This window comes from Rosa rugosa, chromosome 6, assembly GCF_958449725.1.
Source record: "Rosa rugosa chromosome 6, drRosRugo1.1, whole genome shotgun sequence".
Classification (NCBI taxonomy): Eukaryota; Viridiplantae; Streptophyta; class Magnoliopsida; order Rosales; family Rosaceae; genus Rosa; species Rosa rugosa.
This window is the reverse complement of record NC_084825.1, coordinates 10,582,359-10,607,883: the sequence shown is the minus strand read 5'-3', so window position 1 is coordinate 10,607,883 and position 25,525 is coordinate 10,582,359. Positions and strand designations below refer to the sequence as shown.

General features: G+C 39.5%; 1 long non-coding RNA gene and 1 pseudogene across 7 annotated transcripts; one reads left to right on the top strand and one right to left on the bottom strand.

The window, feature by feature from the left end:
* Window positions 1–365: 365 nt before the first annotated feature.
* On the top strand, window positions 366–7,262 carry LOC133713942 (uncharacterized). 7 transcript variants are annotated; one of them, XR_009848353.1, is made up of 12 exons: window positions 366–610; window positions 1,091–1,185; window positions 1,293–1,393; window positions 2,392–2,421; window positions 2,576–2,740; window positions 3,195–3,297; window positions 3,483–3,669; window positions 3,748–3,842; window positions 3,964–4,117; window positions 4,232–6,269; window positions 6,483–6,596; window positions 6,709–7,262. It is a non-coding gene; the product is annotated as an uncharacterized LOC133713942 (long non-coding RNA). The 7 variants fall into 7 exon arrangements; XR_009848351.1 differs by having other exon boundaries at window positions 1,293–2,421; window positions 5,980–6,084; window positions 6,153–6,269; XR_009848349.1 differs by having other exon boundaries at window positions 1,293–2,421; window positions 4,232–6,084; window positions 6,153–6,269.
* Window positions 7,263–18,166: 10,904 nt separating this feature from the next.
* Window positions 18,167–21,303, bottom strand: LOC133716204 (phototropin-1-like; annotated as a pseudogene).
* Between the last annotated feature and the right edge of the window lie 4,222 nt (window positions 21,304–25,525).

Genomic DNA, 25,525 nt, shown 5'->3' with positions numbered 1-25,525 from the left:
TTAGACGACAGAAGCATTCTTTTCTGTCGTCTGAGTTTTTCGGACGACACAATTTTTTTTATGTTGTCTGAATATAGACTAAAACCATACTCGTTCAATTTGAAAAAATGGTCAGCATTTAGATAACACATTTTTGTTGTTGTAGAAGATGATGATTTCCTATCTCAAATTTAGAGGGATATCCAAAATTTGATCAAGTACTTTTCCCTCTCAAATAACCAAGCTCTAGTTGACTAGAAAATATTGCGACATTCAGACAACACAGACAACATTTAAATGTCGTCTGAGTGTGGAGCTTGTTTTAAAATTTTGTGAGTTATTTTAACTTGTGCTTTTTGACCTTTGTCCCTCACAATTAAGTCATTTTCTCTCCTCACTCTGCTCGACCTAGACCTGCAAAACTGAAAAACTCAAACACTGGCCTCTCTCCTTCTCATCAGCTCTCTCAACTCTCTCAAATCTTGATTCTCTCTCTCTCCTTCATCTTCTCACTCTCTCGATTCTTCTTCATAGTCTTTCCTTCTTCTTCTTAGTCTCTACTTTATCTTTCACGTCCGGATTAATGGAGCTCTCCAGCAACCAGAAGAGTTGTTTCCGATTCAGATTATTGGTAAGCAATTTAGGGTTTCAATCGTTTTTTAGTTTAGGGTTTCTACTGGGTTCAATCTTCTATCGATTTTAGGGTTTTATCTGCAAATTTTGGGTTTGCTTATTATCCAAAATTTCAATTTTAGGGTTTGATTTCAATTAGGTTTTTCTTCTATTTGGGGATGGGGTGATTGAAATGGATATAGTTGTATTGGGGTTTTGTCTTGGTGGTTTTTCTTCGGTTTAGTGCTGTGATTTTCCTTTGTTGAAATGGATTTATGTGTTAGGGTTTTTAATCTTTTGATTTCCATGTTGTTTGACAAGAATTCTTTCTTCTTTCAATTAAAACTGATTTGTATTGAAAAAATCATGGTTTTATCAATAATTGCATTGCTGTTCTTCTACTAGATCAGTTGATATATAAGCATGTAAATTTTTGCTGAATATTTACATATAGTTCGATGCAAGAAAGTTTATATTAACAAGCTTGTTGCAATTTTAGACGGCTTATGTTCAAAAAGGAGTTTGACAGCAGCTATGTGGGATTTATGAAGGATGGAGCCAAGTGGTTGGTGGAGAACACTGAAATCCTTCTTTGTATGCAGCTATCTCCAATAAGTTCAAATTTCCTATCTTGTCAAGTAGTTCGTTCTGTTTCAGTCTTTCCAAGAGTTTGGGTGTGATTTTTTGTAAATTTGGTATAGGTGGCTGGATTTGTGAAATACAAAGTGGGTGTTAGCAATTGGAATTTTATTTGCTGTAGCAATTGATTGGCTGTATTAGCTGCTGAAACCTAAGGCTTGAGGTAGGGAAAGCAAACTTTTCTCTATAGCTTTGATTATGATTTGGTATGTAATTGGTGTGATTGTGTTGGAACATTTTCCTCTGCGATTTTTAAGTGAAATTTGACAAGCAGAGAGTCACACCCCAAACATCTAACCAGATTGTAGATGGTTTAGTTTAGTTACTACCTGGATATGAAAAGCCAAATGGGGTATTAATGCTTCATGCATCCTCTTTGTATTCCCTTGTTTACTCTCCAATATAGTAGCTATTCTTTTGGCTTGTAAGCTAGTTCTTTTTGTTGTGTCTCTCTTGTTTACTCTCAAAACAAACCAACTTTAAAATCAAAACTTCATATTGTGGTTAAAACAGCTTTGCTGAATTTTCTGAGAAAGCTGCTGATCTGTTAACTTTGAGCTTTGTGTTGCCCTACTTACTGATCTCCAAATGTCATGAAATTTTGATATATTTCTTTTCTGCTAGTTAAAAAATGATCTGGAAAGTTTCACCTTATTTCCATGTATAATGAATCTTCAGTGATTTTTCTTTTGAGTCTGGTCTGCTTTGGCAAAGTTCCAGAATTTTTAGTGTACCCTCTAATTTTCTGCTGAGATTTGAACTTCTATTTGAATCATTTAACCTATGGTCTTTGTATATATTGAATTAGACATTCCAATAGTTGTTTCAAAATTGATTTCTTGTCAATTGGTTGTAAAATGTATTTTTGGTGGATTTTCTATTTTGATTTTACTGCTGCTATATTTTTCTGAAACCTGACAGTTCAGTCTATTTGTATCCATCATTTCCCTTACTTCTCAAACTCTGATTAGTTTGAAATTTAAGTATGTCGTACCTAAATATGTCAGCTTTCGTTCTGGAAAATTTCAACTTCATTGTTGCAAAATGAATTTTTCATAAATCCTCAAAGTAAACTGTTCCTGCCTAAATGTTACACTTTAAGTTGTGTCAAATTTGGTCTTTTTCTGAATTTCTTTTGCACGAGATCGCTGGGGAATGAAGCGTATGAATGTTGGGACAAGCAGAGCTCAGGTGAGTCTAGTAATGGAGCCTTTTCCAAAATTGATGATGAAATGTTTGATTTATTGTCTCTGAAAAACTATGCAGCCAGAAATTGATAGTTTCATTGTACTATATCCCAAACGGTGTGTTTTGATTCTCTTCCTTTGGTTGAATTTTATTGCAGAAGGAGTTGAAGCACCTGAAGATTTTGAGGATGGCAGTGATTTACATAATGATGTTTGTGTTGATTGTGTGGACTGTGGAGGTTGCTATGATCAATATTGTTGCTCCAATCTACCAAAGATTCGAAGGAATGCCTGATGATTTCCTTGGTTTACTTGACATGAAGGTAAATCACTTTTATCCCTTCTTACACGGGGTTATATAAAATGGTAAGAAATTTTGTTTGATTTTCCAGACAAACTATCAGTTGCAGCACTGAAATGATATATTTCTGAAATGTATGAAGTAATTAGTAGGCGTTTAGAAAAGATGAAATGTATGTTGGGCTATCTAGTTAGTTACAAGGAGTCTTCATTGTTACCACCTTCTTGTCTGTTTGGTTGCCAAAAAAAAAGGAGATAAAAGATAAGAGCGTAGATAAATGCAGAAACTAGATATTAGAGTAAACAATCTAGCTAACTCGGCTAAACTTAAACAAGTTATGCTCTGTGGAGTTGGAAAATTTTGATGTACTAAAAATCCTAGACAAGTGGGAATGCTATTATCTAATTCTCTCTCTCCCTGTCGCATCTTTGCTAACAAACTAGATTTCTAATGAAAGCATTCAACAATTTTCACAGTGCTTATATGGATGGGGAAGAGAAAAAGAATATGGTTGTTACTCAATTCGAAGCTGTGGATGCGAGGATGTGCTTTCCATGTTGGGATGAATGTGCTCTCAAGGTACTTAGGTTTGAGAAGTTCCCATAATTGCTGAAAGTTGAAACTCTATTTTCATCTGATTAAAAACCCCTGAATAAATTATATATTTTTCCACCACATATTATCAAACAGTCATATAAATATAAAGCATTTTGGCAATTCTTCTAAATTTGGTTATTCTTCTGCTTCAACTGATTTCTTAACAGGCTAGCTTCAAGATAGCATTAGATGTACCATCAGAGCTGACAGCTTTATCCAATATGCCTATTGTTAATGAAAAGTTTGATGGAGATGTTAAGACTCTGTATTTTGAGGAATCTCCAATCATGTCAACTTATTTGGTGGCTGTTGTTGTTGGCCTATTTGATCATATTGAAGATACAACATCTGATGGTATGCATATCGCGCAATGGAAAATTTGTTCAATTGTTGAACTGATTTCTTTATGTAGTATTGAAAGTTCGTTTGCAGGGGTAAAGGTTCGTGCATATTGCCCTGTTGGGAAGAGTGATAAAAGGGGAATTTGCTTTAAATGTTGCTGTTAAGACCCTTGATCTTTTCTCCAAGTAATTTCCTTCACTCTCAAATGTTGCTGTTCAATTCAGTAGTCATACAGACTGATAAGATTTCTTTCACTGTTCATTGCGGTGTTAAACTCTTTCTAACCTTGTTGTGTGGATCATCTAGATACTTCTCAACGCCATACTCACTCCCCAAACATGATATGGTTGCGGTTTCTGAATTTTCTGGTGGGGCCATGGAGAATTATGGTTTGATCACATACTGTGAAAATGAATTGCTTTTTGATCCTTTGCATTCCACAGCAGCAAGAAAGCAAAGAGTGAGTTTAATATCTGACTCTGTTTTGAGCTTTGTTTCTCTTTTGCTGTCGCACCTCTCAATGAATCACAACATTCCATTGTGTTGTTAAGTAGGGTTTTCTCTTTTGTGGTAGGGAAAATCGTCCGTACCATACCTGACGTTTGGCCCATTCTAAACTTTCGTACCTCACGTTTAGAAAATATCATAACGGTACCTGAGGTTCTGACCCCGACCAAAGTTTGGTACCTAGAGCCGTTAGCTCTGTTACGGAAAATGCATGCTGAAGGATATTTTCGTCTTTTCATGCCATAATTCATTATTTTTTTTATCTTAGTATTTTTTTTCTATTTCTTTTTTCTCTATCTCCCTATTGTTCCTCTCTCTCTCTCTCTGAACCTTTAAACAATCCCACTTCAATGTCCAAATTCCACAACCCATTACTCCATTAGTCTCAACCATCCAAAATGAGCTTCAAGAAGCTCAAAGCTTCAAACTTTGGCTCGTTTCTTTTATATTCAACGGTTTCCCCACAACCCAAATCTATATACATAATCCCTGAGCTAGTCCTCTTCTTCTCATCTTCTCCTATTTCGTTTCCCAGAAAAAAAGATAAGGCCCCCATCAATTGATTCAATTCCAAACAATCAGCAACTGAAGCAAGCCAACATGGATTTTATATACCCAATCAATAAGAAACAATGATTTCAGAAAACCCATTGAATTACTCGAATCAATAGACCCAATCGTAAACCAAAGAATTGAAATTGATTGAAAACTGAATAACAAGGAGAGACAGAGACGGAGACAGAGGCTGGAGATTGAGAGAAAGGAGCAATATCAGAGATGAAGTTCTGAGCCTCAGAATCGGATTGAGGTCAGGTGCTAGAGAGAGAGAGAGGCGCGCGGTGGTCGACGACGGAGTCATGGTCACTACGGTGGTCGATTGAGAGAGGCTGATTTCACTGGAACATCGGAACCGATGACAACACCTATCCGAAAACTAAAACCGAGACATCGGAGTACAATTACTTCCACAACATACCAAAATCCCAACCGGCCGCCCACATAAACCGCTCATATTCCCAGTCGGAGAAGTACACCCAGTCCGAAACTGAGAGATCAGAGTACGATTTCTTCGTCCCCAACCGTAACCCTAAAGCTTCGACCAAGGCTCAGTTGGAGAAGTATGCTCAGTCGGAGAGAGAAGAGGTCCAGTGCAGCGAATGGGGCGATAACGATCACTACAGCACAACGAGCTCGTCTGAAAACGAAGACGACGACAGGGATTCGAGATCCGAGATGGGGACCCGGTCCATTTTCGACCCGTCGATTCGGGCCGATGTCGAAGTATGCGCCGAGCATGAGGTCGGAGGAGTCGGAAGGGAGTACTTAGCGGAGCAATGAAATCTCAAACGTGAAAATGGTGGTGAGGCATAAAGACTTGAAGGAGATTGTGGAGGAGATTAAGGAGAATTTCGATAAGGCTGCGGCGGCCGGAGACCAGGTTTCCGAGATGCTCGAGTCTAATAGGGCCCAGCTTGATCGAAGCTTCTGCCCAACCTCAGCGATTTGACATTAATTGAGTCGGAACGCCCAATTCCTTCGCCGCCTTCATAAATTTTTTTTGCTTTTTTTATTATATGAAAAAAATTAAGGAAAACGAAAACAAAAGGGTATATTGGTCATTTAATGATCAAAATCCTTCAACTGTCAATTTTTGTAACGGAGCTAACGGCTCCAGGTACCAAACTTCGGTCGGGGTCAGAACCTCATGTACCGTTATGATATTTTCTAAACGTGAGGTACGAAAGTTTAGAATGGACCAAACGTCAGGTATGATACGGACGATTTTGCTTTGTAACTCTTTTCTTGTGTTTTCAGATGGCAATTGTTGTATCACATGAAGTAGCACATCAGTGGTTTGGCAATCTGGTAACAATGGAATAGTGGACTGATTTATGGCTTAACGAGGGTTTTGCAACATGGGTACTTTTGAGACTTTCAGCTCTCTACTTTTTGATTTGTTTTATGCCTGCTTGATCATGTTTTGCCAGATAAGTTATATGGCCACTGATATTTTGTTTCCTGAGTGGAAAGTTTGGTCTCAATTTCTTCAACAAACTACTGGTGGACTAATTATGGATGCACTGGAACATTCACATCCAATTCAGGTAACAATCAAATACTAATGTTAATATTTGCAAAAAAATGCTCTGGAATTCATAAAAGATAGACTGTCTGTCTGTTCATATGCTGCAAGGAAAAAATATATATTTTCACTTGAATTATAACACTGCTTATAACTCCTATACATTTCAGATCCTGTAATTAAATAGATAATTTTGATCCATCATCTATTAATATACTGTTCTGCATAATGTCAGGTAGAGGTACACCACGCACGTTCAGTTCTTGAAATATTCGATGCTATCAGCTATAAAAAGGGATCTGCTGTTATACGAATGCTGCAGGCTTATCTTGGTGATGATATATTCCAGGTACAAAATTAACGTCCTTAAGTTACAGAAACCTTTGCACCAATAACTTCATGTTTTCATAGTGAATATCATATGTGGAAATGCTCTTCTAATCACTCAGCGTGTTATGAAGTCATTCTAGGTTGCTGGCGATGTTACATAGTCACCCACGTGTTGAGAAATGGCAAGCCAAGAACCGAGGAAAACTGAAAGAGCAAAAGAAGCCTAAACTTAGCCTAGAGTGTACAAAAACGGGCAGTCCATTTCTACTATTAAAGTTTCAAGCTTCGATACTCCACCTGGAAGCTATGGAAACTATAACCATGGTACTTGTCACGCTCCAAACTCTACCCATGTGCTAAATAAGGTACCCTCACAGTAGTGTCACACTGCTACTGTTTTGCTTCAGTTCAGGGTAAAAGTTTTTCCATTTACCCAAGTTCAAGATCAATAAAACCTTAGGGTCAAACTTGCAGTACTGCTAGCTACTTTGCTATGTTGTTTACTTGGTTGCCCGGATTGTGTAGTGCTTCTAGTTTATTAGCTTGTAGTACTGCATACATATATTTTGCTGGCTGCCCAGATTAGTAGATATGGGCCATTTTGGACTGATGCTCATGATTAGGTTTGTGTACATGAGACAATGATGGATTAATGGAAATTACAATGAATGATTTTGGATGTGGATTTTATGGTTTCATGAATGGGCAATTTTAATTTCCAAATGCATGCATACCAATTGCAACAGGAGACTACTAATATCTGTTTATCTCAAATTGCAAGCTACAACAAAAGCACACCAAAATGTGTGGTTGCAGCTGCACAAAAGCAACACAAAAATCAGTTAGAAGTTTATTGTCTTTTTGGCATTGGGACAACAGAAAATTGTAGTCTAAATGGAAAAACGATAACATAAATTAGATGAAAGTGTTGGCTAAAGCGTATAATAACAAATAAGTGTGGTTGGACTTGATCACAGACAATATAAAAGACCTAATATTTGTGGTCCTTTTTATATTTAGACGACAAATATTTGTTGTGTTAATAATCTCAAACGACAGTAAATTGTTGTTGTAATGAAACTGACATAACAGAAAGAATATGATCTCTATTGTCTTAACCATTTACCAACATAACATACATACAGTTTCAAAACTTTTCACACAACACTAAAATGTCATATGAATGTACCCTAGACAGACACTTAATTGTAGTCTGAAACAGTTTACGAGCATAGATATGTGTCTTGCAAATATGCTTCACACAACAGAATTTACAAAAGGCTGTGGTTGTTTTGTTTCTCAGACAACACAAAACTGTTGTGTTACCGCTATAAAGATACATGTCACATTGGTCCCGAAATGAAAAACTCATCAGACAACACAAGACTTTTATTTGTTTCTGTCGTCTGATTTTTTAGAAGATAGAAGTGTTTTGTCGTTTGATATCCCCAAGACACGACACCGTACTAGACGACACATTTCGGTTCATTCAGACGACAGAACAGTTCTGTCGTCTGATGGACTTTTTGGCATAGTGGCGGCAATCATTACAGCAATAAGTGCGGTAATCATTGCGGCATTTAGTACGGCAATGATTACAGTCATAAGTAGTGATAATTACATAAATAAATACAGTATTAATTGATATTTGCCGCCCAAGTCACCAAGGCCTTGCCATGCAAGTTTACTTGCAACCCAAGCCGTAATGCACCTATAAATAGGGGGTAAAACAACTAGGTATGACATCGAATTCTAATTGAGTCTACTACACTCAACTCAGAAATATACTGAATTAGACATCAGAAAGCCTTTACCCCCCCCCTCCCTCCTCGAACCAACTACGATGAGAAGCCTCCACTCCATCACCGTCCAAGTACGAAGCGAAGGGAAGCCTTCGCTCCGTTATCATCGACAGAGAGAGGTCTCCACTTCGTCATCATCCAAGTACGAAGCGAAGGGAAGCCTTCGCTTTGTTATCATCAACGGAGGGAAGTCTCCGCTCCGTCATCGTCCAAGTATGGAGTGAAAGGAACCTTTCGCCTCATTATCATTAGCGAAGGGAAGTCTCCAGTTCGTCAGCCCCATAGTCAGCAACGGAGAGAAGCCTTCACTTCGTCGCCATTGGGTCAACGACAAATAGAAGCTTCTTAATTGTTCCCAGTTTAACTCCCGCTTCAGTTCGCATTAATTGTTGGGTCAAATTCCTAAACGGAATTTTCATCACCAATAGGATGCTTTTACCTTTCTACGCCTTGTCTTGACCATAAATTCACGAGCCAGGTGCTGAATCGGTGCTGGTTCAAGTGGCCACAGAACAATACTCTTGTCAAGAGGATCCCCAGGAACTATAGCCCAATGATCAAAGACTGAGAGGCAAAAAGCTCGTCCTTGAGTATGGTTCCTCAAGTTCATCTCAAAACCAAACGATTCTATGACGAGTAAAAATGTCTGAATTACATGGAAAAAGAAAAAGGAATGACAATAAACACATATGCATAGAGACCAAGCCACATTAATTATGTGCTTGTTGGGGGCTTGTGTATAAGAACATGTATCTTGTTCTTGTTACAGTAAGTAGCAAACTACTCTTCTTGTGGAAGTATGTCTCACTCTAGTAATATGTAATACTATTATTACAAAGAATCAACACACAAGGATCATAGATACAATCACACAAAGTACATAAACACAATTGCAGCAACATGTGTAAGTGAAGTGTTCTTCAAGAGTCAACAAACCTGTAGAGGCCATTGATCTCAAACACTGATCTTCTGCATTGCTCATTAATTAATCTTTATGGGACGAGTATGTGAATGTCTGGTGATAGTGAGAGTGCAGGGACCAAGTTTATATATGATTCAGCCTCCTCCCATAAAGCAAGATATTTAGTACAGAATTACATATTCTTAGGTGTATATCATTAACACTAAGCTTAATAAACAAGTTATATTAGATTCCCTGCCTCAAGCATTTTGATACACAATGCATACGTAATCCGAAATTAAGTCATTAGATTTCCCATTTCTTATTCTGCAAGTAAATGGTAAGTTGTTGAATGCCTTATTGAACTAAATGATAATGTCCATTTCAGTCTTTCATTCTCCCACTTGGACATATCATGAAGCTCATTCAACAAGAATGCCAAAAATTTTAGATATAGCAATCAGTTCCTTAGTGCACATTTTGGAATCAAGTGCTCAACAGTCTGACACAGGGTTTTGTCAATCCACAACCAAAACACAGAGCTACAAAAGAACTTCATATTCAATAGAATAGAAGACTTGCATAACTACTAATGCAGCAGTTGCAGATCACATGAACCACCAACAACAATATACTTGTAAATGATGTCATGCCCCGAATTTTGAATAAAGGAAATTTAAATATGAAGCGTGATAACTCAACAAATCGCCCAAATGCTTAGAATTTTTTTTCATTTAAACTAAGCAACAAAATAAACTGAGTCCACAAATGTCAATATAGACTCAATCACTAGAGTAAAATATTACATCACCAAGTGTTTACATAAACCCGAAAGCATAAAAGTAAAATGTAAACGCGCACTAAGAACATACTTCAAATAGCAGTATGATAACTGTTTCAGTGGTAGAAACGGGGTGGTGGTGAGAGCTTCCATCTCCGAGATCCGATACCTGTCAACCATGAATAGAGGTCAGAGGGAAGACCGGGCTAGCATACCTTCGACCCTCCGATGCCTAAGTCAGATACATGTAATAATGTAGACTAGGTAGGAGTAAATGGAGAATGGTGACTTACCTTGAATAAGTGGAGAGACATGTATTTATAGTGTGGGGATGAGCTTGTCTCCCCTTTGTTTCCAATGTGGGACTACCTGTGGCCTACCCGATACCACAAGTGTATGGTATCGGCATCGTCTTTGGGTGGTATCAGCATCATTTCACGTGGCTAGTGAGCCTTGTGCTTCCGATATTTGTGCCTAGGCAGTATATATACAAACAAGTCCCCCAAGTCCCCGGTCAATAGTTCTCTTGGGTAGGGAGTTTGTCATGGTAGAAATATCGAAAGTGCAAGGCGAGCATTCTCAGCACGTGACTTCCGTACAATCATTACCCCCAGTCCCCCAAGTCTCCAGCTAAGAGGAGTCTTGACTGGGGTGGTGATTTTGTTTTCCAAGTAGGAATGGCACAAGCATTCATTGGACATTTGGCTAGAGTTTCTTCCTTAGGGTGACTAGACCCCCAGTCCCCCTAGACTAAGGTAAGAGGGTTTAGACCAGGGTCTGCTAGAATATGGCATCAGGTATGCTCGATATAAGGTGTACTCGATACACTTGGCGTCTGCAAGGGTAGCCTTGGCTATACACTATACCACAAAGTTAAACAGACGACAGTTAATAGACAGTTCATTAACTGTCGTCTGAATGAAAAAGTTGCTGTTGTCTAGTAGCCTGTCGTCTGATTGACCTCATTCAAACGACAGTTAAAAACCATTGTCTGTTCAAAATTCACAAAACATATATAGCTAAGTATGTGTCGTCTGAATATTTCCAAATTAAAATAATTAGGTTTAACTGTTGTCTGTTACAAACTCACACGACAGTTCGTTTATTAACTGTTGAGAAAAGCTATATTACCTCAACAGTTTTAGGAAAACTGTGTTGTGTGTGATGAATCTCAGACAACAGCAACACAACTACATGATGTCTGAAATGAATTTCACACCACACAGTTATAATGACACTGTTGTCTGAAATGAATCTCCAACAACTGTCATTGTTGTTTTAGTTGTGTCTTATGGAGATCACACAACATCAATTTGTTATTTCTGTTGTCTGAAATGAATCTTAGTCAACATATTATTGTTATATCTGTTGTCTGATTTCAATTTCAGACGACAGTAACTTTATTATACATGTTATCAGAATGAAGATCACACAACATCAATTTGTTATTTCTGTTGTCTGAAATGAATCTTAGTCAACATATTATTGTTATATCTGTTGTCTGATTTGAATATCAGACGACAGTAACTTTATTATACATGTTACCGGAATGGAGATCACACGACATCAATTTGTTATTTCTGTTGTCTGAAATGAAGTTCAGACAACATGTATTATTTGCTGTTTTTAGATGTGTTGTATGAGTGGATCTCAGACAATGGTTTTGTGAACCCTTCAGTTGTGTGATACCTTTGGAAACTACAGTTATTTGACCTATATATGTTGTCTGAATTAACTTTGCACAATTGTTGCAAATATGAACATTCATATCCTGAACAAATCCAAAATATAACATTGTCATATATCAATGCCATCTGTTCTTATATTGCCAATCCAAAACATTTCCAAAAGTACATATCCATATCCAGATATGATCAAATCCAGCAATTCTAACCAAAAGTAACCTCAATCTAGCAAGTAATAATAATAGTCTATATATCTTGTAAAATCAAGGTTACCAAAATAAGTCGATCACCAACCACATGCTTACATATATGTTTTAACTGTTGAAGGAAAATCGACTTAGTGTGCTTTATCAAACTAGGAGTAGTAATAGGAGAGAAGGTTCTAGAATTCCTAATCATAGATGGATTAGTATTCCTTGTAACATTAGAATATGTACTTTGTAATCCCTATATATAGGGCTCCTATTCTCAATAATATGTTGGACAATTCTCTCTACAATCTCTCTCAACTTTTCCTTAAATACGTTATCAGCACGAGCTTTAACCACAAACCAAAAACCAAAAACCCAAAAATCTTCTTCATCACTGCAGCTCCTAGCCCACGCTAGCCTCACCTGCGCGCCTGCCCCTGCAGCACCTACGCGCCCCTGCGCACGTATCCCTGCTGCCCCTGCAGCACCACTGCACGTCTGCTGCCCCTGCATCACCAACGCACACCAACTGCATCCTTCTCCTTTCCTGTGCACGTCCGTCTGCTTGCAAGCCCCGAAACGTCTAGTTCGGAACCTCAAATCAAAATCCTTTCTTCATCAAAGTTGTTCGTCTCTGTCTCTTCCATCTGACCTCCGAATTCAGCCTTATCGGAGTTGTTTTGAGACCGGTAAACCAATCGAAGTGCAAGCTGTTCAGAAGAGAATCTGTTCCGAATTTCATCAAGTAAGTTTTAAGTTAAAGTTGCCGCTTTTGAAATTTAATTTCCTCCTTCTTTTTCTTCGGGGATTTGCAACCTCCCTTCTTCTACATCCCACCTTTCTTATAACGTGGGTTCGATTCTTGAGAAAGCGGAATCGTGGGGATTCACGCAATTAACGAACTAAGAGCGTTCGTAAGACTTCGGACTAAGAGCGTCCATAAGCATCGATTTAACGAACTAAGAGCGTTCGTAAGCTACGGACTAAGAGCATTCGTGAGCATATATTTTGACCATTTAAACATTATTGTTTCGGTCTAATCCAAATATTCTTGGAAATCGATTTCTTGGTAGCATTAAGGCTCAGAAATCTTATATTAGTTTTCGTGGAAGCATTGACTCCGAAACTAATACGTTCTTGCTTTCCTTTCAGGATGTAAGACTTGAACGAGCTCGATTTTACTCCATTGGATTCTACGGGCACGGGATATTTATTTTCCTACAATCCAAGAGCCCTGTTCTAAAGGAACCGCTCAAGACTCACAAACTGAGATAGAAAATTCCAGGGCATTTACCCTGATGAAGCGCCACATGAAGATGGCCCTCCAGTTTGAGTACATGAATGAGGATAATGCTAACAACCTTTGGGTTGCGCCTAGTGAACGTTTTAGTAACATTCACAACTTTCCGAACATAGAAGCACGATAGAATAATATCTGCTTCACTATAACTTTGAAAGAGTTATGAAATATTGTTCGGAGGCTCTCTGCATCATATTATTTATGCATGCTTGTGGAAAAACACAAAATAACAAATTGATTGAGAAAACCCTAACATGACCATAGGAGTCATGACGTTCAGGGTATAGGGTTGGACACCATGGCGCCATTTTTGGCCATGATTGCACTATTCCAACGCCATTGGTTCTAGGGACCATATGTATTGTGTCAATACACCTCAATCAAGAGAGCATCCTCTTCATGGTATTTTATGGAGTACCTGATCAATGGTAATATATCGAGCTATAAAAGACTTTAAATCTGGCGATGAAGATAGAATGCCGCAGATTTTTATTTAGAATAGTCTTTTAATTTCCAAGAATTATGTAATGGCAATTATGTCTTAATCAATAAAATGACTTATTGGATTATCTCTTTTCCTCTAGGCGTACTCAATTAAGTATGATGTCTAGGAAAGTAATTGAGATTAGTGGTACTTAAGAGAGTTTTTGCTCCACCGACATCTCTCTCTACTTCCCTGGTCATATTTAATTGGAATTACCGAACGAATTGAGTGACTACAATTTGTCTAATGTTTGATTTTACTTTGGATTAGATTATGGTCACGAAACTTTGATGTAATCATTGGCTATTATTAATAAAGTATCGATTTATTTTATCTCATGTCATGGACATATTTTTCGAACTTTATTACTTCAAAGATATAAGAGCCAATGGTTTTCATGTGGAAACACATTGTGAGAATGGACAAGAGTTCCTTTGCATCACCTCTAATGACTACGGACATAAACGAGTATTTGAGAAACTTATGTGTCGATCTAGTGGGTTGTATGCAACCACTATTCCAGTAATTGAATCTAATCATGTTATATGATTTATGGGATTCTGACACATATAGGCTTTGGCATGACCGTCTGGGACACCCAGGTCGTGATATGATGATCCGTATATTAAAGACTTCACACGGACATCCATTCTTCAGAACGAAGAGAAGTAAAAACCAAAAATTGGTTCAAGGAGATGCACCTGCGCCTCACGGCGCCAAGACTGTGCAAGACTGGCCACTTAGGGCCGGCGCCGTCTACCCCCTACGGCAACAACATGGCATTGACGCCATGGATCATTGTTTGACTCCTCCTTCTACTTCTAAAGTCAATTGTGACTTCATGGCTAAACCAAAATCCTCATTGGTTGTCTCTAAAGCCCATCATTCGTTCTGCAAAGCCTGCTCTTTAGCAAAATTAGGATCGAGACCATCCTATGCAAAGGACACTAAAGAAAATATACCATTCTTGCAAAGAATTCAAGGTGATATTTGTGGACCTATTCAACCACCATGCGGACCATTTCGATATTTTATGGTGTTGGTTGATGCATCGACACGCTGGTCACATGTCATGCTATTGTCCACTAGGAACGCTGCATTTGCTAAACTCCTAGCACAGATTATTAAGTTAAGGGCTCACCACCCTAATCATCCTATTAAGTCTATAAGGTTAGACAATGCTGGGGAGTTTACATCAAAGACTTTTGATGATTATTGCATGTCCATTGGGATTGAAGTTGAACATCCAGTTCCTCATGTTCACACCCAAAATGGTCTCGCAGAAGCCGCCATTAAACGACTATAAATAGTCGCTAGGGCATTGGTAATGCGCACCAATCTCCCTATTTTTGCTTGGGGCTATGCAATATTGCATGCAGCTGTGCTTATTCGTCTGAGGCCTCCTGCCACTCAACCTTTTTCTGCGTCCTAGATGGTGACTGGGTATGAGCCTAATGTCTCACACTTACGCATATTTGGGTGTGCAGTTTATGTGCCAATTGCGCCGCCACAGCGCACCAAAATGGGTCCTCAACGACGATTAGGCGTTTATGTTGGATATGACTCTCCAACTATTGTCCGTTACATAGAACCCTTGACAGGCGATCTCTTTACCGCAAGATTTGCGGATTGTCACTTTGATGAGACAGTCTTCCGGTCGTTAGGGGGAGATAAGAACATCAATGTTCAACAGGAACGACAGGAATTGTCGTGGTCTGTCCCCACTCTGTCTCATCTTGATCCCCGAACCGCACAGTCCGAAATTGAAGTGCGGAGAATTCTTGATCTTCAGAACGTAGCAGAATCGATGCCTGATGTGTTTTCTGATATCGCAAAAGTGACGAGATCACACATACCTGCTGCAAACGTGCCTGCAAGGATTGATGTCCCTAAAATCAGAGGACATGACGCCATCTCAAGGGCAATTGAGCATGGCTCCAACGTCCCCTCTCACAGTGATGGTGACGTTGTGGCTAGGCCCATGGCTCCTGCCAGGAAGCGCGGGAGGCCTATAGGTTCGATGGATTCTCGCCCAAGAAAGAAAGCGAGTTTGGCAAAAAATAATCCATTAATCATCGATGTGAATAATCCATCTCATGAGAATATTCTGGATTATGGTTATGTCCGAGAGACATCATTGGGGGACGCTCCAATGTCAGAACCAACTCCAGAGAATTGAGAGATCTCCATAAATTACACTAGTATACATGAGATGATGGATAGAAATTCTATGGCAATTGATGATGCGTTTGCATATCATGTTGCAAAAGGAATCATAGAATATGATGATATCGAACCTCGCTCTGTTGAAGAATGTCAACGAAGAGCGGATTGGCCTAAATGGAAAGATGTGATCCAGGTTGAATTAGATTCACTAACAAAGAGACAGGTATTTGGGCCTATAACGCAGACACCCCCAGATGTAAAACCTGTTGGCCATAAATGGGTCTTTGTTAGAAAGCGTAATGAGAAAAATGAGGTGGTTAGATATAAAGCCCGCCTCGTGGCGCAAGGTTTCTCACAACGCCCTGGAATCGACTACGAGGAGACATATTCTCCCGTAATGGACGTTATAACGTTCCGCTACCTTGTCAGTTTGGTAGTTTCCGAAAAACTTGACATGCAGCTTATGGATATGGTTACAGCATATCTCTATGGGGATCTAGATTCAGAGATATATATGAAGGTTCCAGATGGACTTCAATTACCCAAATCAAGTGGCTCTAAACCACGGAGCGCGTTTTCAATAAGATTAAAACGCTCACTATATGGATTAAAACAATCCGGACGGATGTGGTATAACCGTCTAAGTGACTACTTGATTGGGAAGGGATATATTAACAATGAAATATGCCCATGCGTGTTCATTAAAAAAACAAGTTCCGGATTTGCAATCGTAGCAGTTTATGTCGATGACATGAACCTAATTGGAACTCTAGATGAGTTGAAGGAAACTGCTAAATATTTGAAATCCGAATTTGAGATGAAAGATCTTGGGAAAACACGGTTTTGTCTCGGTTTAGAACTCGAGCACCGTAGTGATGGGATTTTGATCCATCAGTCTGCATATACTCAGAAAATCCTAAGGCGCTTTAATGAAGATAAAGCAAAGCCTGTGAGTACTCCCATGATCGGTCGTCGTCTTGAGCCCGGAAAAGATCCGTTTCGTCCAAAGGATGAGGACGAAGAACCATTAGAGGCCGAAGTGCCCTATTTAAGTGCAATAGGCGCATTATTGTACTTAGCTCAATGCACAAAGACCAGACATCTCATTCGCAGTGAACTTGTTAGCTCGACATAGCTCTGCGCCAACACGCCGCCATTGGATTGGTGTAAAGACAATCTTTCGATACCTAAGAGGTACGATTGATATGGGCCTATTTTATCCTACAGAGAGAAGAGGAATGACGGAAGAATGGGATCGGACCCCATTAGGCATGGAGCCGCCGTCCACCATAACATAGTGGCCGGCCATGTTGCCGCCAACGCCGCCACCACCATCAAGAGTGGCCGGCCTCACCCTATCCCCCTCCATCAAAACGACAATGATGTTTTGATGGGTTTTGCTGATGCAGGGTACCTCTCTGACCCTCACAAAGGTCGCTCCCAAACGGGTTATGTCTTTACCATGGGAAGCACTGCGATATCTTGGAGGTCTACAAAGCAGACCCTTGTTGCTACTTCCTCAAATCATGCAGAGATTATTGCTCTACATGAAGCCGTACGAGAATGTATATGGCTAAGGTCTGTAATAAGACATATTCAAGGAAGTTGTGGTTTGAAGTCTACCACGGATGAACCTACATGTATTTATGAGGATAATGCAGCTTGTATTGAGCAAATGAAGTTAGGTTTCATCAAGGGCGACAACACCAAGCACATATCGCCTAAGTTCTTTTATAATCAGCAACAACAAACACTTCTAAAGATTGAAGTGAATCAAATCCGATCAGAGGATAATGTAGCGGACTTATTCACTAAGTCGTTACCTAAATCCACATTCGAGAAACATGTGAAGAGCATCGGATTGAGAAAGTTATCCGAACTCCCACGATTGTAGCAATCAGGGGGAGATATCGACATCAGGGGGAGTTATGATGTCTACATGTTCGATCTCGAAGAGTGAAGGACGTGTTGTGCTCTTTTTGTCCTTCGACCAGGGTTATTTTTGTCCCACAGGGTTTTTGTTACCTGGCAAGGTTTTTAACGAGGCAACGAATGAAACGTCACCACCAAGTTTGAAGCGGCACAAGGGGGAGTGTTGAAGGAAAATCGACTTAGTGTGCCTTATCAAACTAGGAGTAGTAATAGGAGAGAATGTTCTAGAACTCCTAATCATAGATGGATTAGTATTCCTTGTAACATTAGAATATGTACTTTGTAATCCCTATATATAGGGCTCCTATTCTCAATAATATGTTGGACAATTCTCTCTACAATCTCTTTCAAAATCTCTTTTCCTTAAACATTAACAACAAATTTTGCCCACTCGTTTCTGACTTCATCAATATGCTGCTGGGTATATGCTGCTTTCCCTTTTTTCTCCCACTGAAACAAATTGATTTGCACTTAATGGTCAGAAAACTATCCAATACCTTGTTCCTATTGAGCATGATACCCTTATCCATAACCTTCATGGCGTAGTACTGATCAGTTCCACACAATTGGACCAAATGCACACTGACATTGAATATTTCCAAAAGATAGTTCAAGTAAGTAGAATCTAAGTTAAGATTCCTCAATTTCCATAGACTACTTCAAACCTGAGGTATAAAACTGTTTAACATACTAACCTGCCAGTATCACCAGATCCTAAGGGCTTTATAGGCTTAAAATGTTTCAATCCTATCTGTTCTCCACTGTCTAGAATCTGCAATATCAAGAGTTACTTCGATCAGCAATCTATCATGATATAGTTTTAAGAAAAACAACAGAACAAATCCCTAACACTTAAAGATAGAAAAGAAAAATTTTAGAGATGAGTACGTCTATGTTATATTTCCATGAACCAGTAATAGACACTGACCAAAACCAATATTTTCCCATGGCAGTTTATAAAAATTTTATTCGACAATACCATACATATATAATTGAACAATTAATACCTTTTGAATAGCTCTTCAAGGGGGGCTGTCCCGTCTATGAGGCTTTGGATGAACGACCTTCGAATGATTCATCCATAAATCTTCTGGTTTCTGCAGTTAGAGAAAACTTCTGTCAAATTTTTAAACCTTTAGATTTTACAAACGGTGGATTCAGAAAGTGGCATTACCATATTGGCATCTGGAAGTTCTCTTGCTGCCTCATCAACATTAACTGCAGTCTCTTTGACCTGCGTAACGAACCAACCAAACAATTTAAGGAAAAGAACATTTAATATTTATGATCACAATCATCTGAAAAGTGCACAATGTATCTTCCATACCAGTTTTTCACTCTCTTTTACTGTAACTTCAGGAATAGAGTTATGCAGAGGCTCAATGTGCTGACTGCCATCAAGTTGTACTCCAATAAAATACTGTACTTCTCCCTGTTTACATAAACAAGTAGAATGGCAAATCAGTTCCATATTCTTTTCTATTCTGGTAATTGTCTAATTTGAAATTTTATTATACCCTTTTAAAATAAGCTTGCATTCAACAGTAACATTGATTTTGTAATGTAATAAAGAATATGTGAGGAGATATATTACCTTTTGATCACGCATAGGCTGCAGATGAAAGACATTCCAGAACTTTTTGCCTGGATTGAGTACAGAGAGACTTTAGCTAAGTACACAATCACTGAGCTTTATGGACTTAACCTTTACAGGAGAAACATACCGCTTTTCGTGTAATTGATGAGTTGTACAGTCACGTCAGTCTGGTTGTCAATTGCCTCTCTTATTTTTTTCACAGTTGCTGGATCAGTCTCAGGTCCTTGAAGGAATCTACAAAATCCAAACAAGCAAGAGTTTAGCTTGAACGCATCAGTGAGCACTATTACACTAACTAGTAACCTGCAATTTCTGCCCAATATTTCTTCGCGGCTGTACTCCGTTAGCTCTAAGAAGCTGTCGGATGCAAATATCTGAAATACATACATTCAAAGACATCACATTCTTGTTACATTCTGCATTCTCATCTAGACTACAAAATTGAAATGAAATTGGAAGAATGAACTAAACAGTTCCGAGTGGAAATCTTACAATGGGATTATCAGGCAGCCTTGGCTTTGAGTTTGACTTTTCCGAATAACCCTGAAGTATGACACACAGTTGTTAAGCTACATATATGCATGATCATTTAATTTTCAGCAGTTATTTATAAGAAGAAGCAAAACTATACCCCATGAAAGAGCGCCGTCTAGATTTTTTCTGTTTCTTTTCAGGAACCTCATTGATACACTGCATTGAGATTTTAGCATCCCCAAGTGAGTTACGTCTAGGTGGTGCCACATTCTCTGAGTTTCTCCTAGGCAAACTCTCGGAGTTTCTCCTCGCAAGAGCTTCTATTACCTTCTCTCCCCTATCGCCACCTCCAGACTTTCTAAAGGGACGATTTGTCATTTCACTAAGTGACCTCGGTCTCCTCACTGCCTGCACAAGCTCAGTTACTGAATGTGTAGCCATCTCTTTCTGACGAGCTGCAACAAAAAACACTTTTCTGTTAGCTCAAATATATATAGCTTAATGGAACTTGTTCTTTCCTTTCTAAGTGTCACAACGTAGATGCAAAGAAAAAAAGATTACGAAATTGAACTATCAACCTAAGCAATTAACAATATCAAAGTTGTGACAATACTATTTATGTTGATCTATATAATTACATCGATCCTCAATTCTTTTTTTTTTTTTTTTTTTGAAATGGGGTTGATGCGGCTGCCCTCAAGCCTTGATTAATGAAATTGCAGAATACAAGGGGGGGACGTAGAGCCTGAACCCCAGATTACAGTAAGCATAAAGAGAACATCCTGAAATAATACCAAGACTCTCTACAAAATCTATGTACTCTGACAAGCACCAATTAGCAAAGAGTGCACGAATGGCTACTCTATTTGCTTTGAGATAGTGGTGAGATACCGGAAAGATAACTCTATAACGAAGAAGCATCATTGCAAATAGCACAGTTTTCCCACTATGTTGCCACACGGAAATAAATCCGGCGGCACTCAATTTCATCCTGCCACTAGGAGGTTGCGTCCATTTGATCAAGCAAATAGCTCGTCACCTCACTAGGCCAGACAAGGCACACTGAGTGTGCAATCCGGGACAAAGCCCACGTCGCCCCACCAATATTCGATAGGGACTTATTTCTGGCATAAAGCCACGTTTAACAAAGAGTACAAAATAATAGAACAAAACAGAGAAATAATCTAAATAATAAACTGGGCCTAGAGCCAAAGCCCAGGCCCATGTACCGGCAAGCCCAAGTCTATGAAGAGAAGTGCAGAGAGCACGACGCATCCATCTCGCCTGCTCCTCCCACGCCGTCGCACCACCGGCAGCTCCATCACCGCCAACTTGACGACGTGCAAGAGCTATCTGACCCTCCAAACCTCCATCCTCCCCACTACTCCGGCAAGCCAGGCCACCCCGCCCCATCTCCAAGCAAATCTGGCCAAACCCGATCAAAGCAACCTGATCGGGTCGGAAACCAGAGGAACCTCAATTCTTAATTTTAGAGAGGTTCGCTTACAATATATTAATGTATCAATACATAAAATAGATTAGCTCAACATTAAAATAAACTAAATCTATGCATTGGTAGACAAATTCAATACAAATATAGTTTGTTCTATGTATGGAAATAGACAACAGTAGAAAATTGATCTACTACTATAAATTTGATCTACATTTGATTTCCACATTTGATTTCCACAGTATCATACAATTGATCTACAAACTCATAATTAGATTAGAACAACACCAAGTATCATACCTGCCCATAGTAATTTCTGGAGTTTTACATCGATCAGCTCCATTCTCCAAAAGCAATGAAATAATCTGAATCAAAGCCAGAAAACAACCAAAATCAGAAAAATCAAACGGTCATCAATTTAAAATGGGAAGCAAACCCAGAAAAAGAAAAAAAGAAAACCCAAAACGACCTCGTTGTGCCCTTTAGCTGCAGCAAAATGGAGAGGAGAGTTAAGCCCTCCAAATTGCACTTAATCGTATCGTCGTCTCCAGAAGCAATGAACAGACTGCAATTAGGTTTTCAATAACAATCAAAATCGCGAAACCCAATTGGAAATTTCAGAAATTGGATAATTAAAGCGTTGAAATTGGACCTTCATTTGCGCCTTTGACAACTTTCTTGAACTCCAGTTGCTCCTAGAGTCTTCTCTCTGCTTTAATCGTTGCCTGAGTGGGTCTGCAATTAGTTTTCCGATCTCTTCCTTCTTCGTTTCTCTCCTTACTTCTACAAATTATATGCTGGGCCTTGTTGTATCAGAGCTTGAAGTAAGAAAAACCCGCTCAGATCGAGTGAGAGCGAGGTGGAGAGTTAGGGTCGGTGAGGTTGAGAGGGTGAGGGGGATTAAGGGTGAGAGCGATGGTGATTGAGGGTGAGAGCGATGGTGAGTCGGAGGGAGGCCGAAAGCGATGGTGATTGAGGGTGAGAGCGATGGTGAGTCGGAGGGTCGGAGGGAGGCCGAGAGCGATGGTGATTGAGGGTGAGAGCGATGGTGAGTCGGAGGGAGGCCGAGAGAGAGAGTTGACCCAAATTTTTAGCTAAGGAGGGAACTCAGGTTTACTGCTAGGTTAGGTTTTGGGTGTTTTTTTTTTTTTTTTGGCGGAAACGTTTTGGGTGTTTTGAGAGGGGAAAAAAATAAATATAAATTAATGATTGTTTTTTTTTTTTTTTTCGGTTATTCAGACAACAGATATCCTTGTTAGTGTCGTCTGAAATCTCTCAAATTTACGAAATGATCATGTGTTGGATGAGTAGAGATGAGACGACCGATTTAAAAAATCTGTCGTCTGACTAACTCAGACGACAGCAAAAACTTATGTGTCGTGTGATGAGTGTCGTGTGATTAACTTATTCTTGTAGTGATATCAGCCCATTTTTGCATATGACGATAGTAATAAGTTGGCGTGAAGCCGATAATGACTGTAATGAATGTAGCCGATAGTGGCTGTAATGATGTAGCCGATAGTGGCTGGAATGATGTAGCCAATAGTGGCTAGAATGTATTTGGCGATATCACAATTATTAAGCTTTGCACAACCTTTTGTTTTGCATGTAGTGCCATGCAATCATATAATGGATAAAGATGAGGTATGGCGATATTGTATGATGGAGAGAAGACATCGCGATATCCCATCGTGTAATGGACAAATAAAATATGGCGATATCATGTAATGGAGATAAAACATGGCAATGTCGTATAATAGAGAGGAAACATGGCGATACTGCATTGGAGCATTTCACGTTGATCGCATTGGAGCATTTCACGTTGATCGCATTGGCAATACAAGGGTTTGCGAGTGATAGCACTTATAGTGCTATATCAGCACAACCATGCCTTTGGCGATATTGAATTGTATAGCCATTTCAGCTTGTTCGCGTTAGGCAGTTGTTTGGGATTGTTATACAGCCTTCCCATGCCTTTAGCGATATTGAATTGTATATTTATTTAAGCTTGCTCGCGTTAGGCAGTTGTTTTGGGATTGCTATATAGCTTGCCCATGTCTTTAGCAATATTTTGATGGAGAGATAAGAAATGGCGATATCGAGACAATTTCATGAAAACTGCCAAAGGCCGTGACAGAATACACGTCGATCGTGGGTGAATACATGACGATCATTGGAGAATATCATTAAAGGATACATGACGATCAATGGAGGATTCATCAAGATCATTGGAGAGCACATTGCGATTATTGGAGAATACATTTAGATCGTTGGAGAATACGTTGCGATCATTGGAGAATTGGTAGAGTCCCAGAGGGATTATATAGTAAGGCTGTAGGTAAGCCAGGATAATACTGCCATGGACAGGTTTCAAAGAGTATAGTCCCGAGTGTCGCTAGGGCACAAGCGGGGAAGCTTGAAGCTAAAGTATAGGCGAATATATGGCGCTAAGGCACGGCGAGTACGTTGAATATGTCGCTGAGGTATGGCGAGTGTGAAACTGAGGCATGGCTAGTGTGTCCGTCGAAACATGGTGAGAACGCCGCGTTGAGATATCGTGAATGTAGGTCGTCTAAGACATAGGTGAGATGTCACGGAAGCATGAATAACATATCGCGGAGCTTGTATATGACATCGCTGAAGTATGGAGAGTGTATCGCTGAAGCGTAGATGATATATCGCTAAGATCTAGATAAGATACCGCTGAAGCGTGGAGAACTTATCGATGAAGCATGAAGGATATATCGCTGATGCATAGATGACGCTGAAGCATATATAATCCCTGCTAAAAGATAGATAATATACAGCTGAAAGATGGGGCAATTACCGCTGAAGCATAGGTGAGATACTGTTGGAGCATACATGAGATACTATTGAAGCATAGAGGAGATACTACTAAAACATAGATAAGATATCGCTGATCTGAAGATAATATACTGCTGAGGTATGGCAAGTATAGGTCGCTGAGGCATAGATAATAGACTGCTGAAGCATATATAAGATCGATGTTGCTGAAGCATGGCAAGTATATCATGGCGAGTACGTCACTGAAGCATGGCGAATACGCCGTTGAAGCATGTCGAGAATGTGCCACTGAGGCATGACGAGTATGGTACTAAAACATGGCGAGTGTATCGTTGAAGCATAGCGAGTGTGTCGCTAAAACATGGCAAGGACATTGCTGAAGCATGGAGAACATAACGTTGAGGCATAAATAAGATACCGTTGAAGCATTGCAAGTGTATCGCTGAAGCATAGGTGAGATACTGATGAAACATAGATAATATACCGCTGAAGCATAGATAAGATATCGCTGAGGCCTGGATAATATACTGCTGAGGCATAGATAAGATATCGCAGAAACATAGATGGTAGACCACTGAGGCACAGATAAGATGTGGCTGAAGCATAAATAAGATACTATTGCGGTGTAGATGAGATACTGTTGAAGCAGAAGTGAGATATTGCTTAAACATGGCGAGTATAGCATGGCGATATGTTGCTGAAGCATGGAGAATATAACGTTGAGGCATAGATAGGATACCGCTGAAGCTCGTTGAGGCATTGATAAGATACCGCTGAAGCATATGGGAGATACTACTAAAACACAGTGAAGATATCACTGATGTGTAGAGAATATATATATTGCTGAAGCATAGATGAGATACTGAGGCGTAGGGAAGATATCGTTGAAGTGCGGCGAGTACAGGTCACTGAAGTATAGATAACACGTTGAAGCATAGATAAGATATCGCTAGAGCATGGCGAGTGTACGGCACTGGAGCATGGCGAGTGTTACGCCATTCCGGCGTGACGAGTAGTGTGCGAGTCCCTCAGTATCGAGAACATTTATCATGGCGAGTGTATGCCATTCAAACATGGCGAGTATGGTGTATAAGTCCCCCCCAGTATCGAGGACATGTATCATGGCGAGTGTATGCCATTCAAACATGGCAAGTGTATGTCATTCAAACGTGACGAGTGTATGCCATTCAGGCATGGCGAGTATGGTGTACAAGTCCCCCCCCTCCTAGTATTGAGGACATGTATCATGGCGAGAGCGAGGATTGATCTCGTTATTGAGATTTCATGTGTACATACGCAACAGAGGTGCTAAACATGTAGCAGTATGTATTTAAGATTAAAGTGTTTAAATAAGAGTACTGAGTATTGCTCAATGGGCAA